The 20,032-nt window shown below is 43.5% G+C and overlaps 1 long non-coding RNA gene across 1 annotated transcript; it reads left to right on the top strand.

The window, feature by feature from the left end:
- Positions 1-6,264: 6,264 nt before the first annotated feature.
- On the top strand, positions 6,265-9,879 carry LOC116457915 (uncharacterized). The gene is made up of 3 exons (XR_004245148.1): positions 6,265-6,528; positions 8,425-8,478; positions 9,803-9,879. It is a non-coding gene; the product is annotated as an uncharacterized LOC116457915 (long non-coding RNA).
- Positions 9,880-20,032: the final 10,153 nt, after the last annotated feature.

Raw genomic sequence — 20,032 nt, 5'->3', positions numbered from 1 at the left:
GGTAGAGCGTTGGGGTTAGAGGGGAGCTCAGAACACAGGAAGAGTGGGTGAGGGCAGTAGGGACAGGGACTCTCCCCCATTCGCATCACCTGTCACCACGCACATCCTGCACACCTCCCTCTTCATCTTTAATTTGAGTGAAGGGTGAGTGGGGAGGAACGGGGCTTGTCTGGTGGGGTTGAGACTAGAGTCTTGGAATTTGTGTGAGCAAATTTCCTCTTGTAAATTAAAAAAAAAAAAAAAAGGCCAACAAGCTGTCAAATAAGGCTTGAAGTTGTTCTTCTTATTATTATTGCAATGACAAGATGAACCTTGCTCTGAATTGAATCTCAAACTTCCAGCCCTGATAGGGATCCTGGGCATCTGGTAAGTCCCGACTTGGATGGGGGCATTGGGGACGGGAGAAGAGCTTTCTATATCCAATTCAGGGAATCTTTTTGGCAGGGGAATCAGAGGGGTGGCAATAAGATAACTTATTTTAATAACCTACGGTGAGAGGTTTCGGGATTCTGGATGACAATGCCTCGGTGCCCTCAAGGCCACTGATTCCTCGCCACACAGTCTCAGTAACTCCGCAGCCTCTAGACACTGCTTTCCGGAAGGGGCCTGCAAGCTGGACCCCAGCGAGTTCGCAGGATCTGCGTAGTCCCTGCTCGCGATTAGAGCGTACACGAGTTTACTCCTGTCCAAGTATTCTTATAAGCTTCCTCTACTGCCCTCTCGTGGCCACAGTCCTCAGTGGTATACGGCGAAAAAAACAAAAATCACTGCGAATACTTAAAAGCAATTGCACCAAATTCTTAGAGCAGTAGCGGCAGAAGAAATGAAGGGAGGGAGGGATGAAGAAAGGGAGCCAGAGAAAAGAGAGAGAGAGAGAGGAGGAAGAAAAGGAAATCTAGACTAACCAGTCATCTCGAACAATCACTCATTCAATACAGGACTGGGGGATCCAGGCTTTACTCCAACATCTGCAGAAATCAGGGAATTCTTCAAAAGTTCTTCATTGTAATTAGCTGAAATTTGTGTTCCTGTAACTTTCACTGGCTGCTGCTAGTGGTGCACTTTGTGGTTCCTGTGGGACCACTGCTTTGTGGTTCCTGTGGGACCACGAAGAATCTGTCTAAGCTGTGTTGCCTGATCCATACCTGTTCTTTCCTTCAAACTTTAGCATTCATTGTTGGTAACACACCAATAAATTATCGTATTTACCCTGTATTATTATTTATTATTTTATAAGTAGATCTTGTCTCCCCATGCAGACAGTCTAGTCGATCCTTTTATCTCTGGGTAGACTGAATCTAAACCACAATTTAATAAGAAAGATGATTTGAAGAAGATGCTAGAAGATTTTGGAACACTTCCCCCATTTGTTCATGGAGTTTGGCCAGCTACACCTAAGACCAGCAGTGGTAGGATTGGAGACATCTAATTGATAAAGCTCCAAGCTGAAAATTAGTGCCGTCTGGTTCTAAATCAAGTGCCGTCTGACTCTGGAAGAGGTCACCTCTCTTCCCTATGCCTCAATTTAATCACATCTTGGGAAGATTATGATACAATTTAAATAATTTTCTCATACACCCCCCCACCCCACTCCTGTGGTCCAGAAATAAATCTTAGAATGAAGAGCAAGGAAGCATAAAATGAAACAGACTCTTCCACTCACCCCATCTTTTATCCCCACACCTCCCCTCTCCTTCTTGAATAAAGGAAGAGAAAGAGGGAACACAGGCGAGAGAACACATTGTGGCTGACAGCGTGGCACGACGCCATCCAGATTCCACATTGCCACTGAACAGAGTCTAAGATCTGAGTCCTGTGAGACTGTGGAAGAGCCTGTGGTCAGCATAGCAATGGAAACAGCGCTAACTTGATCTACTGGGAGGTACCGTGGATGAAGTACCTCTAACTTCTCTAGGCCACAGTTTGTCCATCTGTAAGATGGGAATTTCTGTCTTCACTCTCCAGACAACTGGGGGAATTAAAATAGATATATGTAAGAGTGTTGGAAGAAGTAATAGTATCATCAAAATGGAAAGATTGTTGTTATATTTAGTCTTAATAGGCTAGAACAAATATGGATCTTATTAGCTAAACATCTAATTATCATAACATGCTCTGAGAATTAAAAAAAAAGAAAAAACCTTGGGTTCATGGTTCGTATTTAGATTTGACATCCTCTGAGGCAACAGCGGTATACCTGAACCTCTAGTCTTTACATCTGCTTATTAACCTTCTCCCTTTGATCTGGGTATTCATTCATTTATTATGCAAATATTTATGAAGAGCAAATTTACTAAATTTCTTCCTTTAATGGAACTATATACAGTCCGTAATTACTGCTTTGGCACATATTTTTAAAGAAAGCATGGCAATAACCCTACAGATTCTATACCCTCAGATCTATCTCTTCCTGAGGTTTCTGGTTTTCTTGTATGTTTCTGCCCTTCACTATATTCTTCCTCATTCTGTCCATCTGATGTCAGGCCCACAGCCCCTCGGGACTGACCAGTCCTCTGTCAGGGCCTTGTAGTTCATCCTCATTTCCATCTGGAAGGTTAGACGTAGTGCAACACATTTGTGAGCAGGCTGTCGATATTTAAATATTTATCAAATGAATGAACAAATGAATGAACGGGGAAGTGTTTATCTTATGCCAAATCCTCATCATTGGAAAATCGTAGCACACTCAACAGGGTTCTCCACTCACCCCAACCTACCTACCTTCCCTAGTCAAGATATTCCTGGAACCTCACCTTGAAAGTCATTTGTCACTTCTGCATTCTTGTTCCAGGCCCCAGGCCTCTTCTTTGCTTGTCAAAGAAGCAAACTAAGTAACTAGATGGGTTACTTAAGCAAGAGAATGAGAGAAGTGGGAGAGGACAGGGCACCCACATTCTGGAATGCCACAGAATGTTTCCTGTGAAGAATGAATATTTCTCCTGTGGAAGGCAGGTTTGGCTAAGCTGCTGCCACCTGCATTTTCCATGCCGGGAGCAGACCTTGGCCCCGGAAAGCAAGCTCTTAGACTTTGGGGAGCACAGGCCCAAATGGGCAACTAGCCTATTCCCAGGGGAAGTCCTTTATGTCACAGCAGCAGCTCCAGCCCCACAAATAGATGCCAGTACAGTAGCCCCTCGGATCACAGGAGGTATTTTTGGTGCTGGAAGCCAGCCACACTTTGGCAGGCTTTCAGCATCAAGTCTGTTCCCTTTAGAGGTGGGGGGTGGCAAGCTATCAGTGATTAGCATGGGAATGCTGCCTGCGAGTGTGTGCATGCATATATTTACGGTGCCTTGAGTCGGCTGGGAGGTGAGCTCAGGAGGATGTGTGCCTGGACCTGTGCTTGGGAGCCACGGGGGCTCCTGCTTGCCAGTGTCAGAGGGCAATGTTTGGATGGTGCACTGGCTGTTGCTCGGTTTGTAACTGGCTCCCAAAGCTGAGACCACTGATACCACCACCGAGTTGATTGGTCTCTGCTCTAAGATGCATGTCATCTTTCACTTGCCCTGAGCCCGGGCTTACCACTATAGACAGGCAGGAATGTGGTCCCTTCTGTCTCCCTACCAGGTACCTCACCTTCATCCAGCAGATGCTGTCAGGCAACCCCAGCAGCAGAGCAGCCTCCCCTTACCCCCTACATTGTTAGGGACAAAGGGATTGGTCTGACAGGACAGACTGGAGTGTGTGGGCCAAGTCCTATGAATGGAAGAGAGAGACTGCGGGATGCCAGAGTGGTGGGTCTTAGCCCAGGCAACGGGGCCGGCAGCCCAGGACACAGGAACAGGGCACCTGCTCCGGGGTTCTCAGTACCATTCATAAAGACGTCACCCTTCCCTCCCCTCCCCTCTCCTCCCTTCACAAATCCCACTTTCCTGTGTACTTTAAACAGTAGCAAGCCTGTTAAGGCTCCAAATCAAACAAGGCAGGATTTCACTCCTTTCTCACTAAACCTCCCACGAGCAGAGCTTATGTCCCTGTATACCTCGTCCTCTTTCCCTAACCCTCCCTCCCCTCCTCCATCCATCTAGTGTGTTGCTCTGGGAGAAGAATATTCTCTGTGAAGCCCAGGCAACTGCAGTCCCAAACCTACTTAAATAGGTCCCTGGAACAGTTTGCAAGGCTCTGGCATTTGCAAGGTCAGAAGGCTTCAGAGGAGGGGTGGGGGAGGGGAGTGTGGACAACTGGGCTCCAGGCATGGAAGGTGAAGGCTGAGGCTCAGGACTTTTTTTTTGCTCTATTCCTAGCACTAAGGGTCAGGAAAAGGGCCTTCGTCTCTTATTTTTTCTAAAAGAATTCCCCCAAAGGAGAAACTAATCATTTGGTCACATAATCCCTGGCTAAATCTCTTGGTGCCTCGGTTTCCTCCTTTATAAAGTGGAATAATGCCCCTTGCATTTCATATCTTGCAAGACGCTGACTATGAAAGAGCTTCACAAGCCAGAAAGCATTATACAAATCCATGGGAATGTTCTCTTAAAACCTGAAAGTTCCATCCAGAGGCAAACCTATTTCCCGACTGTACAACTGCAGTTCTTCTCTTGGTTGGTTTTCTAGGATAAACAGCTGGGCTCACCAGAAATATCCCTTTGCTTATGGGGTCATTGTTGTCCATCACCTCGGGGTCCCTCCTTCTCTCCTACTCTTCCACTTGAAAATGCTGCAGAGAAAAAGAGATTCTGTCCACCAACCTTCCACTATGGAATCACAAAGCACACCCATGCTGGAGTTGGTCCTCATTACTAAGCAGCCCACGTACACACCCACACGCTCCCAGGGAGCAAGAGAAGAGAGGGGCGGCTGAGGTGCCTCGGATAACACCCTGTGATTGCATAGAAATTAGCATGGTCCCATTCCTCGTGGGCTGAGATGTATTATGCGAATGTGCTTTTGGGGTCCCCCCTCTGCTCAGCAGCCCTCACTGGCCAGGAAGCCCCTGCCTGTGCTGAGTCACTGACCTCCTGTCTTTGCTGCATAGCCTGGTTTAGAGGACAGTTGCTGCTAGAACTACAGTTGGGTTCTAAGGCTTTCCCAGGGCTCAATGTCTCCTGGGCAGGCCTGCCAGGGCTTTCTTGGGTGGGGATAAGACTGGACAAAATCAGTGCCATTTATTTGCTTTGAGATCAGAAATTTACAGAACTGATAGGAAGTAGTCATTTTGTCCCAGCGTCTTCATTGAGACAAAAAAATACCTTTTCTTCAGTTGCCCATAATTATCAAAATATAATGGTAAAAGTTAAAATATATTGAATTCCTACTCTGTGCTAGTCCTAATCCTCACAACTCTAATCTTACAAGGTAATTAAGTAATTATTATCACCCACTCCCTCTTTTTTCTGAGTCAGTGTCTTGCTTTGTTGCCCAGGCTGGAGCGCAGTGGTGCGATCATAGCTCACTGCAGCCTCAAACTCTTGGGCTCAACGATCCTCTTGTTTCGGTCTCCAAAAGCCCTGGGATTACAGGTGTGAGCCACCATGCCTGGTTTATCATCCCATTTTACAGATGCTGAAACTGATGATCAAGAAGTCGCATGATGGTCCTAAGGTCACATAGGTAGTGTGTGGTATGACCAGAATGTAAATGCAGGCTGATCTGGCACACATTTTCTCAAATTTTGCCCTTTTCTGATGAGAAGAAAGTGATGAAAGTGTGGGGGCCCATCAATGTGGGAGCTCAAAAGCCAGTAAGTGGGAAGCAACAGGCCTCATCCTGCTTCTTAGCATTTTCCCGGCCAAAGACCTGGAGCCCCTGCCACACGAGAATGCCCCTAGGCTCATCACGAATTAGGCAAAGCATCACAGAGCTTTAGTTCTGCTGAGGGTCAGGAGTGTCATTTTCTCTTACAAAGGAGAGCATGTTGTTGTAATTGTTTTCATGATTTTTTTAAACAATCATATTAATGAGCTCAATTTTCCTCTATTTTATAGTGGGTGTGTGTTTAACAATGGGAATTGGCCTGTAGGAAAGAAGTTGCCAATATATGCAAATCTCTACTAGCTTCTGTCACCTCTGCCCTGTACAACACCACATATGTGGCCACGCCTGCCTTTCAAAATAATGGGATAATTGGGTGCAACGCGTGTCACCCCCACCCCTTAAAGAGAGCCTGCCAGTCGGTCTTTGTGGAAATCCACGGGGAGCCGGGTGAGCAAAACGCCAGTGTCTGACTTCGCCTTGATTGCATCTGTGCCCTACAAACCCCAACAGAATTGAACTCACAGCTCCTCCTAATTAGGGGAGAAAGAAAGACAAGAATGATAGCAGAAGAATTTCTTCCTGCTTCTGACTGCAAGCTCTTCAGGGACAGCCCATTAAGCCCCCAGCCTCCAACTTCTCTTTCCTGACTCATATCTGGAGTACCTAACACGGTGCCAGGTTCTCCCTGGGACTATAGCCCCGAGTGTGACAAGAGTGATGAACAGGGGCTGGTTTGAAGAGCTCGTCCCTGCTCCGGGGGCCTGTCTCTGGTCTACTGTGAGGCAATGCTGAGCGGCGGCCTAGGGGGGATCTGGGAGGCCTCAAGCCAGACAGGTGAGGCTGGTCCAGGGCCTTCCAGGGGTGGGTGGGACCTTGCCCGGGAAGGAGGCTGGGAGAGTGAAGTCCACCACTCCATGCAAAAATAAACAAACACGCTGTTTAAGCAAATCAAATATCCTGACATCCAGGTGCAAACCACAGTGCCTGCCCCATGCTATAAATTTAGGACAGGGTGTGAATTACTAGCGTCTGAAAAGAAAAATCCAGAAGTGGCACAAGCGCTGGGCAGGCAGGGATCAACTGCATCAGCGCTGACATCATGAAACAATTAATAACCACATTAACAGTGTTTTCCATATTCTGAGTTTCGAATTCCTAGAAGGAAAGCCCCACGTTTAGGTTTCTCCTCTTAGTCAGTTTGATATTAAGTTCATTATGATTCCTTTTGTGAAATACTCTCTTGCCCAGGATTATGAGTGCTATATGGGACAGAAAAGAAAGATTAGCAAAAGCAGTTCTCTTTTTCCATCATACCCTTCTGGCTTTCCTCCTCTTTCTCTCTGGGGCTACAGCACTGATTTTCTGGAATGGCTTCTTTTGACTTAGAATCAATGCTGGTAGGATGAGGGCTGCTGTCTCCATTAACAACAACAACAACAACAACAGAACTAAAAAAGCTCCACCTTGGGAGTTGAGAGACCTGGGTTTGATTCCTGACTCTGTACTCCCTGGCAGTGTGACGTCACATAGGTCACCTTCCCTCCTCTGGCCTTGGTTTCCCCACCTGTAAAAAGTAGGAATTAGCTTTGATGCACCCTCTACTCCCCAGCACAACCGCCAGCCTGCCATGCTGCCGCCCTTCCAACTCTCTCCTTGGAGAACGGAGGAAGGATGTTGACGCCAAAAAAAAAAAAGCCTTCTTTTAATGCCTAAGAAACTCACTGCCTGAAAAATCAACGAGGGAGTGCAATCCAGGGACAGAGCTGAGAAATAGGATTTTGCCTTTGAATTGTCTCAAGTCGGATGATTTCTCTCTCTGCCTGTCTTTGATAAACGCTCCCATTCAGGGCTCTGGTGTTATGAATCTTTCTGAGTCATGGGTGGCTATAGCCCCTTCGATGCATTCAGCTGACAATATTTCCTGATGTTTCAAAGGCCAAGAGCACAGGACAATCCCGTGGTGTCTCTTTACCTTCTCTCTTCTTCCCCCATCCCTCAAGCTCCAGCCTCCACTTTTTCTTGTGGAATTCCTACTTTTGCATTGTTGCACAAGGTCCTGATATGACAGCAAACTCAGCCTTGGCGATTGCCCAGGGTGTGGGAGCCCCAGCTCCTGGTCTCCTGAAGAAGCCGGCAGAAAGCCTTCTGTGGTCTCTCCAGGACATCACTCCCCCCTGGTGGAATGACAGGGAAGTTTTCTGGCTTCAGAAAAGCAGGGCAACCTGGCAGCCGCCCCCTCCTCTGCAGTTGTCAGTGTGGTTAATAATTATCACCCTGTGTTAATCACGACAGTGGAAGAGCTGCAGGCCGTTATTTCGAAATGATCGGCTCCAGTCAATGACTACTTACGACAGCAAAAGGGAAACATCAGCTCCGGGAAGGCCCCATGTAAATGGGGAGTTGAATGAAAGATCAGGAATAATGGAACGTGTATTTAGTTCCATTTTCCTCCCTAAAAGGGCCCTGTCAGAGTAATTTCCCCTTCCATGTACTATACCTCTCCACTATTTACAATATCTTTTTGGGGGAATAAAACAACGCAGAACTGCTCCTCCTCGTCTCCCACTCCCTGCCTCACCCTCCCCTCTCCCCACCCCCCATCAATTGTGTCTCTTTCTGGAGTTTGGCAAACACAGCTACTTTCTCCTGCTGTGCTTTCAGTGGAGCTGAAATGAATGTGGCTCTAGTTATTTTTTCCCCTTAATCATTCTTTTTCTTTCTTTTTTGCAGGAGAACATTTTCACGAAGCACAATCACAAAAGAACAGAATGTCCTGATGTTTGGGTGAGCAGCATGCATTTCTTTTCTTTTTTTTCTTCTCCTTGAATAAAAATTACACTCCATAACCATAATATCAGAGGGCTAAAGGCCATTTTTCAAAGTTTCTCATAATCTTGCGCTACCCTCTGTGCTCAATCTTATTTCTGACAGCCCCCTCCCTACCACCCCGGGGCGTAGTGGTTCCTTGAAGATACTAAGTTCATTTCACTCCCCTGAACCTACGCTCATGTTAATCTTGCAGTCTGGAATGTGGCATTCCCCTGCCTCACTTCCCACAGTCATCCAATGCCTGAACAATCTTTAGGACCTTCTCAAGGTCCATCTCTTTTAAGATGCTATGGCACTTTCTGTTCATACAGAATTTTAAGGATTTGTACACTAGCTTCTTTTCATTGTGAGCTTGTAACAGATAGGTCATTTAATAGATACATGTTGAAATATTTTCACTAGTGGTATCTGCTTTTTTAAAAGAAACTCATTTTAGAAATGAGAGAAGCAAGGATACTCAGAGAAGATAAGTGACTTGTAGATCTCGTGTCCAGGAAATGACAGAGAAGTTACTGGAACCCAGGTGTTTTAATTTCAAGTCCAGCATTCTTTCTCCTCTGCTATGCTGCATTCTGACTGCAATTCCCTCTGACCTCCCCTTTTGCTAATCAGTGTGCTTAATTTGGGCACTTTACGTTCTCTTTTTTCTTTTCTTTCTTTCTTTTTTTTTTTTTTTTTGAGACAGATTCTCACACTATCGCCCAGGCTGGAGTGCAGTGGTGCGATCTCAGCTCACTGCAACCTCTGCCTTCCAGGTTCAAGCGAGTCTCCTGCCTCAGCCTCCCGAGCAGCTGGGACCACAGGTGCCCACCACCACGCCTGGCAAATTTTTGTATTTTTAGTAGAGATGGGATTTCACCATATTGGCCAGGCTGGTCTCGAACTCCTGACCTTATGATCCACCCACCTCAGCCTCCCAAAGTACTAGGATTACAGGCGTGAGCCACTGCACCCCACCTGGGCACTTCACCTTCATCTTTCCCACTAGATTGCAAATTCCTTAAAGGCAAGGGCTATGCCTTATGTTTCTCTTGCACCTTCCATCTGAAGTGAAAGTTTTGTATTAATTCCCTATAGCCATTGCCCATCCCAACTTTTCTTCTCTCTGTCAAGACTGGCACACCATCATGGAGTCACACTTTGGAAGATCTTTGTTCTGATGCTGGGACCCCTGTGGGCCTGGGATGGAAAACACCCACGATCTCTGTTTCTCTCTAAGGCTGAAAACAGGACCCATCCAGTTCTGCTCCACTAATGTGGGTCCCTCTTTCATACACAGAAGCTGACCACAGGGAATCTCAGGATGCCAAAAATCTCCTCTGGGACATTAGATGTGCCTTGAATTTCACCACTACAAGTTCTACCATCAGGGAAAGCCACTAACACGTCTGGCCCTGTTTAAACAAGGTACTATCTTCTCTTTCCTTTTGACTGGTGAGCTCAGAAAAGACCCTATGATAAAGGAATGTGCCAAATTGCTCTGCAGTTTCTATATCTACCTCATCCCAGGACCTACGAATCACCTCTGTGCTTTTGATGAGCTTTAAAGTCCAATGAATGCTAACTTCTCTTAATGTCATAATTACATTTAACAGTTAATATTAATAATGAATGCAGTCATGTGTATAGCAAGTTGTCATTGACAAAGTTTTCATGTACATTAGAAGCAGGTAGCTATATACCAAGAAGACTGCTGGGTTCCATTGCCGTTGCTAAGAGCACAGATTTCAGAGTGGGTTTGATTCCTGGCTCCAGGGCTCATTCCACTGTGGTTTCAGCAAAGTTGCTTAATCTCTATCTAATGTCAATCTCCTCAATGGCAAAATGGGAAAAGAATGTGAACATCATAGAGTTGTTATGAGAATTAAATAAGAGGCTTGTAAACCACAGTGTCTGGCACAAGAAAAACTGCTACTTACAGGACAGTTTCTCTGTGACAGTCATTGTTCTGTCACTAACTGGTGATGTGGCTTTGGGAAATCAGACAGCCTTATTTTCCTCCTCTGGAAAGCAAGAAGCATGGCATCCTGATATATTTTGGTTTTCAGGCCAACACATTAAGATAGGTGGTCACAGTTTTGATCCCTGCCATAGGCACTATTGTAATTTCCCTATATTTGATCATAATAGTTATTATATCCTTGGTTCCAGTTTTGGCCCTGACCTGAAACAATGCACAATGATTGCGAGAACACAACCTCTGACTCCCAGTCCTAACAGAAAGTGATGTATTCCTTTCCCTTACTCTGCAAATCTTAGAAAGCAGTGTAATCGTCTCTATTTTCTGTTTTCTTTTCTTTTTTTTTGAGACGGAGCCTCACTCTGTCACCAGGCTGGAGTGCAATGGCATGATGTTGGCTCACTGCAACCTCCAACTCTGTGGTTCAAGCAGTTCTCCTGCCTCAGCCTCCCAAGTAGCTGGGATTACAGGTGCACGCCACCATGTCCAGCTAATTTTTGTGTTTTTAGTAGAGATGGCGTTTCACCATGTTGGCCAGGATGATCTCGATCTCTTGACCTCGTGATCCGCCCACCTCGGCCTCCCAAAGTGCTGGGATTACAGGCATGAGCCACCGTGCCAGGCCAATTGTCTCTATTTTCAAATGTGGAAACTGAGGCTTAGGAGAGTAAGTGCCTTGTGCAAGGTGATGCAGCTGATATATGATGGATCCAGGGTTGAAACAAGATCTATTGATTCCTAGTCCCACGCACCATTCATGAAGTTGCAGGGTTTCTTCTACGAGTCTCTGGATGATTTTTTGTCCTCTGTGCAGATTCCATCTTGGTTTTTGACCCGGTTTCTAGAGAAGGGGGCACTGCTGTCCACCCCTGGGAACAACAGCATTGCCTCAGAACCATCCCTCTCAGGAAACTCAGTGTAGGAGGACACAGTGACCTTGAGGCTGAGTCCACTCTGCATTGCTTCCCCTTCTGCTCCTCCCAGACTGCCCTGGGACATCTTGCCTCTAATGGCATTAGTGTGTGCCTTCTGCGATGTTGATTAAATTATCTAATTGTTTGGAATTGGATGGAGCTCCTGAGTCAGGAATGCCTCTTGACAACCCTGGGGGCTGGGGTCTGGTTTCTGCCTCAGGAGCCAGCACAAAGTGTGCAATTATTCTTCATGGGGGTAGGAGAAGGCAGCACACATGGAGAGAACCAGCACCCTTCTTGAGGAAGGGAGGGTCCAGTTGGGACTCTGCCTCAAGGGCCTACAATGGCTTTCATTCCTCTCTACTTCTCATTCACAGCCACACTTCTCTCTCTCATGATAGGACAGTGTGGGGATCAGTCTAAAAAGATGTTTCTGTATAAACTCCCAACAAAGGAACCCCCACCAATTTAGGACTATAGCTTATCATAGTTGGAAAAAACCTTCAGCCCATTTATTTAGTCTTACCCTCAGTTTTAGTTTCCGAGGTTGCATACCAAATGACCACAAACTGGGTAACTTAAAACAATAGTTTTTGCTCTCATAATGCCAGAAGCCAGAAGTCAGAAATCACGGTTTCAGCAGGGCCAGGCTTCTTTTGAAAGCTCTAGGGAGAAATCTTTCCTTGCCTCTTCCAGCTTCCGGTGGTTGTCCACAATCCTTGGCATTCCTTGCCTGTAGCTGTCTCACTCCAACTGGTGCCTTTGTCCTCACATGGCCATGGCCATCTTCCGTGTGTGTGTGTGTGTGTTCACATGGTCTTCTCATAAAGCCCCCGTCATTGGATTTAGGGCTCATTCAAATCCAGTATAACCTCATTTTAACTTGTTTATGTCTGCAAACACCCTGTTTCCAAATAAAGTCACATGCAGGGGTACCAGGAGTTAGATTTGAACATACGTAACTTTTCGGAGAACATGATTCAACTCCACTCCACCCTCTGTAAGAATATCTCCTACATCAACTCAGCAAGTCGTCATTCTTTATTTCCTTGGATCCATCCGATAATAGGACATTCACCACCTTATAACTTTTAAAGGGTCTAGAATATATTATCAATAACCTTGAATACTGTCATAGTTTTACAGTCCTCTTAGCAAGAAGATTCTTAAATTCTAGGCTAAGTTTTTCTTATAAACCTTCATCCAGTGAAAGCAATGATTTCTCCGAAAGCCTTGGGCAAAAGGCTTTTCTCTACCACTGACCTCTTTTCTGATGGCAATATAGTGAGCAGCTGGGAGGCTCCTGTTCCCCATCACAGTTTTGTGTGCATCCCAGTGAGAGAAAGAGACCCAGCATTATCACAATAAAATACTTATGATTAGCATCCCTATAGGACTCTTTGCCTTCTAAGCCTTTCAGTCTCCTTCTTTGGCACACATTCAAGCATGTTTGCCCACCCCCTTGGGTTTCCTTCCTCCCCCATAAACTTGGCCTTGTGACCTGAATAGTTTTTTGCCCTGCTTCACACTGTGGAAGCCAGGGAGACCAGAGTGAGCCCCAGAGAGTGCACTGAGACAAGCAATTGTGTGTGTGTGTGCACGTGCACGTGTGTGTGTGTGCATGCACACGCGTGCACAGTGCCTATGATTAAAAAGGTCTGTTGGGTTTAATGGATGCATTTGATTACCATGATGATTCCCTCCCAGGAGCTTTCCAAAACAGCCAGATGTACCAGGAGGACCACCTCCAGTTTTTGCCTTTGGTTCAAGCTGTGGGCAGGGGCACAGGGAATGGTGAGGATTATGCGGACTTGCACAATGGAAGAAAAACTTAAGCCTTATTTCTATAGAACCCAACTGCCATCTCTTTCCACCAGGACACCAATTAAAGGATCTCTAGCCCATCGAGTCCTGGGGATAAGAGTGAAAAGGCAGACTTGGAGGAAGCCAACAGTGCTGCTACTCCTGGGGACCCCCTGCCCCCAGCCATCCCATCCACCCACTGCCTCCTTTCACTGCTAGATGGATGATCAAGAGAAATCAAATGAGAGAGCTCATTTAAAGTTGTTGTTGTAGGAGGAGATAATCCTTTCTTAGCCCACTCCCCGCTCTCTTTTCAACTTGCACTGAGTGTAATGTCCTGGACCCAGGTCTGGGGATGGCCATTGTCACTAAAGCTTAGGCAAGCAGAGTTGAGTCTGATTCTTGCCTTCTACATAGCTGCAGAGATGTGATATTAGGCTGTTTGGCTGTGATTAGATGCCAGCAACTCTAACTTGGCTTCATTCTTACCACAAGGCTTCAGTGCACTATCAGCTCTGATGGCACGAGAATAGGTGAGACTGTCACTGCTGCAGCACAGGAAGTGAAAAGCCTGATTGGTCGGGGAGGCAGGTGACTGAGTCTAGTCCTATTGCTGCCTTTGACTGTCTTTCTGAGTCAGGCCACACTTTTCTCACCTTAGGGATTCAGGAAAATCCCCAAGTTTCCTTCTGGCTCTAAAGTCCTGCCTGTGGATGGAGAAAGTGCCCTTAGAGAGACCGGAATATTGGTGTCATCTCTGCTCCAGGGTGATCTTAGGATTGGGAAAGGGAAGCAGCTGCTTTTCTAACGGTGGACAGCACTCCAGGCCAGAGGGTCACAGAGCTGGGTTCATCCCAAGTATTGACCAACTGTTTGACCTTGAAAATGTAGTTAACCTTTATATGCAACCAATTCTCTCTCAAAAGCAGAAACCACACCCTCCACAGTTCTTAAGTTTTCTCCGAAGAAAACCATCAGGATATATAAAATGACAAGCTAAATTTTGGACTATGCTAGCAGAATTGCACCATCTCAAGCAGCAGAGGGGAGAATCTATTTAGAAATATCCACTGAAAGCGCCTGTGCTCAATCAGTACATTTATGCTGAGTGGCTGTGATTTCGATCAATGGTGCTCAAACTGGCTGCATAATAGAAGCAGGCTTTATTATTTAATTCGGATTCTTGTTGATCACTTTTGAAGATTTACTGAGTTTTGGGTATAATTTGGCAACCTGTATTTTTAACAAATCCGAAAAAGCTGTAAAGGTAATTTGGATGCTTATCCAGGGCCGAGAGACACTGATTTATGCATTTAATTTAGCAAATTTTCATTGAGGCTGTGGCTGTGTGGAATGTAAAAACTGTGTAAGGGTTGGTCTGGTCTTGGCTTTCTAGGAAATCCCAGCAATTTTTGCTACCAAAGGAGGCAGGCATGAATGCAATGAACTGTAATTGGGTAAAACTCAGGCACCAATAACTACAATAGAGGAGTGAACATCAGAATGGAGGGTCACTATGAACAATTAGTGTGTCCATTCCAGTACATTGTCAGGCAGGGTACACCTCTGGCTGTAATCAGTTTGATGAGTACTCCATTCATGGTGGTGATGCCTCAGAGGAGCTACATTGGAACTGAACCTCAAAGAGTCAGAAGGATACAAATATATCTCTGAATTTGCTTAGAGTAATGTGTGGAAGAATACACTATTGAAGGATAAATCATAAAAATAACAAGTTTACCCTCAGAAAGAGAGAAGAAATAGAGACCAGGATAGAGATTAGACTTTAAATATGCCATGTTTTATAGATTTGCTTTTGAAGCTATGCAAATATTTTTACATAATTTTGTAACAAAAGACAAAAAAGCAATTCCTAAAAATTTATAAAGTAAAATGAAAGCAAAAAGAAAGTACTTAAATGTATTTCCAGTTACAGCGTAATCATACCAGGGAAGTATTTCAAGTACTGTAAAAAAATAAGTATTTTTTTATGTCCTTAGTGGGGTATACCCTAAGAACAACAACAACAACAAAACAAAACAAAATCTTAAGCTATTCTTAGTAATCATATTGTTGTTGGTGGTAGTGAAGTGATAGTGTTTGTGAAGTATGTTAGGTATGTATATTGTTTTATGCGTATGTGTTATATATGAGTAATCATATGATTGTCATAGAGAACGAGGATTTTTTTCTTTTTCTTTTTCTTTTTTTTTTCTTTTCGAGATGGAGCCTTGCTCTGTCACCAGGCTGGAGTGCAGTGGCACAATCTTGGCTCATTGCAACCTCCAACTCTGTGGTTCAAGCGATTCTCCTGCCTCAGCCTCCCGAGTAGCTGGGATTACAGTCATGTGCCACCATGCCTGCCTGATTTTGTATTTTCAGTAGAGACAGGGTTTCTCCATGTTGGCCAGGCTGGTCTCGAACTCCCAACCTCAGGTGATCTGCCTGCCTCAGCCTCCCAAATTTCTGGGATTACAGGCATGAGCCACCATACCAGGCCAGGATTTTTTTCTTATGGGAGAAAGATACAGATGTGAGGTTGACAAAGTGAAGAAAAACCTGTGGTTCTGCATTTGCACTGGAAGTATCATTATGAACTTGAGCTCTATATTATTTTTAAAAAATACGTGTTTACTGGCTTTATCTACCAAAAAGAACAAAAATAATGAACAACCTAGTAGTACTGAACACCTCTAGCTCCCAGACTATGTTTTCTAAATACCATTTTCTCTTAAAAGGAACCAGAGTTTCTTGAAGAAATGTCTGAGTCCAGATTCATGGAAGGAAATATACAAGTCTGAAAAGTCTTGTTATACCAGAAAACAGAGTTAGTATCAGACACTACTGTCAAGTCAAAAGGACTCAGGAATGTACTTGAGTAGATTCTTACTGATCAAACATGAAATACTTTGAGCATAAGAAAGGATAATAACTGCAAAGGATTGAAATTCACAACAAATATGTTCACTTTATGAGTTTATAATGATACCTCTATTAGTCATTGAAAAAACTTTCATTATTTTAAAAACTAAGTAAAAGGAGAAAAAATCAAGCATTTATTTTGATTCTCTTATATGATCTATATCTTGGGATGATCAAGTAGATGAGGGGAAGTTGCTCTTTATAAAAATATTTAAACTAACAAACAAATAAGGAATAATGCAATTAAAATGTGACAATTTTGCAACCCCCCTAATTAGGGTTGCCAGATATAGCAAATAAAAACATTAGGACCCTTGCTTAAATATGAATTTCAGATAAAAAACACAAAATTGCTTAGTATATGTCTCATGAAATATTCGGGATATGCCAGAGGACTTTAAAAAGTTCATGGAAAATGGAATTAAATATAAAAATAAAAAATAGAAACTTTATTTCTCAACATAAGCCTCGTCAAGTTTAATACACTTTTGTTGGTGATGCTACCAGCCATTTAGTCCATCCCTAAAGAACTGAGAGCCCTGGAAATTTAACCATGTCAATGCAGTCTTTTTACATCATTAACTAAAGAAAATGGGTGCCATTGAAAGATCTTTTTAACATTAGGAAACAAAAGGAAGTCAGAAGGAGACAAATCAGGACAATAAGGTGGATATGTAATGATTTTCCATCAAAACTCTCACAAAACTGCCTTTGTTTGATGAGAGGAAGGAGCAGGAATATTGTGGTTGAGAAGGACTTGCTGGTGAAGCCTTCCTGTATGTTTTTCTGCTAAAACTTTGTCTAACTTTCTCGAAACACTCTCATAGTAAGCAAGTGCAATTGCTCTTTGGCCTTCCAGAAAGCCAACACACAAAATGTCTTGATCATCCCAAAAAACTGTTGCTATGAACTTTGCTCTTGACCAGTCCACCTTTGCTTTGACTGGACCACTTCCCCCTCTTGGTAGCCATTGTTTTGAGTGTGCTTTGTCTTCAGGATTGTGCTGGTAAAGCCATGTTTTATCTCTAGTTAAGACTCTTCAAAGAAATGCATGGCAAGAGCCACTGAGCTTTACAGTTTCCATTGAAAGCTCTGCACTTGTTTGCAGCTAATCTGGGTGCAAGGATTTTGACACCCATCAATGGTCAGTTTGCTCAACTTTAATTTTTTGGTTAGAATTGTGTAAGCTGAACCAATTGAGGTATCTACAGTGTTGACTATTGTTTGTGCTGTTAATCATCGGTCCTCTTCAATTAGGGCATGAACAAGGTTAATTTTATCCTCAGAAATTTATGTGGATAGTCTGCTGCTGTAGGCTTCAAATTCAAAATTGTCCCATCCCTTCTTAAGACGAGTTACCCATTTGTAAGCTACTGGTTTCTTTGGGGCATTGTCACCATAAAGGTTTCATAAAACAGCAATGATTTTACCATTCTTTCAAGCTCCCTATAAATTTGATGGTTCTTACCTCAATTTTAGTAGAATTCATGTTTCTCTGATAGGAGCTCTTTTCAAACTGATGTCTTATCTTTCTTGGTGCGTCAAACTAGATTCTGTTCAGACACGTTATAACAGATTAGAATGAGTGTATTTTAGTGCAAAAGGTTTTTGAAATCCTTGCATTGTTTTTTCATAATACACATTTTCCATGAATTTTTGAAGGCCCCCATACTTATTCTAAATGATCATTCATTGTTTATCTGAAATTCAAATGCAACTAGATATTCTATATTTTGTTTGGCAACCCAAAAATGAATTTATAAATCTAGTCAATGATCATTGATATTGTGTGACATCACATACATGCACTTACAAGAGAAATGACCAGACCTTATGACCCTCCTGATAGAAATACCATGACCCATGAAATAGCCTTATCAAATTATTGAGCTTGAATCAATCAAGCTGGCAGATCTAACTACAAATTTATGGGAAATACAGGGGGATAGAGGGACATGTTAAACGATGTGCAATCAGGAAAATATAGGCTGTTGGAAACTCTATACAACAAGTGACCTAATTTTATAAATAGAATGAGAGGGAGAGAGAGAGAGAGAGATAAAACAATCATTGATATTTAGTATTATAGAATTATTTTTATATTTTTGACGAGTGTGATATTGCTATTTACAGTTTCCATTGAAAGCTCTGCACTTGTTTGCAGCTAATCTGGGTGCAAGGATTTTGACACCCATCAATGGTCAGTTTGCTCAACTTTAATTTTTTGGTTAGAATTGTGTAAGCTGAACCAATTGAGGTATCTATAGTGTTGACTATTGTTTGTGCTGTTAATCATCGGTCCTCTTCAATTAGGGCATGAACAAGGTTAATTTTATCCTCAGAAATTTATGTGGATAGTCTGCTGCTGTAGGCTTCAAATTAAAAATTGTCCCATCCCTTCTTAATAGTGGTTACTATTTTTTAAAGAATCCCTTTCTTGAGATACATGCTGAAATACTGAAAGTTTAAATATGATTTGCTTCAAAACAATCAGGAGTGTGGGTAATGTGGATGGGGTGTAGCCAAAGCAAGAATGACCACACACTAATCATTGTTGAAGCTAAGTGAGGCATTCATTATACTATTTTTATATGTGAGAAATCAGTATTTTATTTTTGCTTTTGTATATATTTAAAATTATATATAGTATTTTTTAAACAAAATCAAGGACGATCTCAGTTGATTAGGTAGGATAGACATTCCATGCACTATTCTAGGTGCTTTATTTATATTATTTCATTTTAATCTCATAGATACCAAATGAAGTAGGTATTACAACATTACTCCTATTTCACATATGAAGAATCAAGTCATAGACAAATCAAGTAACTTGCCTAAGTTTATCTAGGAGTAAATGGTGAAGCTAGAGTTTGAACCCAAGAAGTCTAACTCCATAAAATCAAAGCCCATAATTTTGACCACAACACTCATCCTCTGAACTGGCAAAGTTGGTTTATCTTCCTTGATATTTGTGGCTGCTACTTGGGGTCATCTGGCCCTGTGCAGTCCTGCTTCTCATGTGGTGCACTTGGTAGTGATGGTCTTGTCATTGGCGGTATGCTCTGTTTTGTAGGCATTCTAGTGTGAGATGGGTGATCTGACTAAATAGGCTTTAAGGTCATGTCTAATTATGCAATTCTATGATTTTAAGTAGGTTTTCTCCCCCACCAAAGTGAGTGTCCTTGGAGTGTGGTGCAGCAAAACTTTACCTCGAGGAGCTATAAAGGCAACTAGGAGAGATATCAGTAACCCAGGATGAGGCAGCACAGGGACCCTTGAGCTCTGCAGATTGGCAGACAAGTCACAGGGCCTGCCATTCCTCAAGAAAGGCTGTCTTCTTCCTTACCAAGCCTCTGCCCTGCAAAAGGCTGCACGTAGAGTGGATACCTCCATTTTCCAGGTCACATACTTTGTTTGGATATTTGCAAAATGTTTTCATCAGCTTCTCAATATAAACATGATTATCTTTACAAAGACCCACTCCACTCCCCCAAGAGGTAGACAGTGCCTGGAAATGCCTTGTTTTCTAACACTACAGCTCTTCCAAGCTGGACCAAACCTTCCCTAAACTGCAATCTTGCCAAGAGCTGAAATGCGAATGCCTCTCCTTGAAGAATGCAACTGAAGTTCTCTACACGCCAGCTCTTCCCTTTCATTCTAACATCTCCTGTTCTTTTGCTACACACATCTCTTTGAGTAGAAGCAGCTTGAGGTCACATCCAGAGGAACTGGGCAGGTGGCTTTAAAGGCCAAAATAGCAAGCTCTGAAGTTGTAACAGGTGCATTGGTTTTTATCAGTTTATTGGAAGGAAAGATGGGTCCATGTGCAAGGCTACTTTTTTCAGATTAGGGACAATCTCATAGGTTGGCAGACACATATGTATTATTTTTCATAACTCAAAACTATCTA

This window comes from Hylobates moloch, unplaced genomic scaffold (genome assembly GCF_009828535.3).
Source record: "Hylobates moloch isolate HMO894 unplaced genomic scaffold, HMol_V3 SCAFFOLD_18, whole genome shotgun sequence".
NCBI classification, from domain to species: Eukaryota; Metazoa; Chordata; class Mammalia; order Primates; family Hylobatidae; genus Hylobates; species Hylobates moloch.
This window is presented reverse-complemented; position numbering and strand designations above follow the sequence as displayed.